Here is a 203-nt window from a genome sequence, read left to right on the forward strand (position 1 = left end):
CCCTACCCCAGGAGACGAAGGGTGGAGGGCAGAGTTTCGTCAGTTTCAGGAGGCCGTGTGGCAGCACCTGGCTGCTCACGCCCCACCACCACCGCCGGCGAGAGACCCAGAGCCGAGAGAAGAGGACTTTCACCAGCCGCCGATACCTGCTGCGATGGCGGGATACCTCCCCATCGTCAAGGAGCTGCGGGCGATGCATACCC

This window comes from Tarenaya hassleriana, unplaced genomic scaffold (genome assembly GCF_000463585.1).
Source record: "Tarenaya hassleriana unplaced genomic scaffold, ASM46358v1 Cleome42, whole genome shotgun sequence".
NCBI classification, from domain to species: domain Eukaryota; kingdom Viridiplantae; phylum Streptophyta; class Magnoliopsida; order Brassicales; family Cleomaceae; genus Tarenaya; species Tarenaya hassleriana.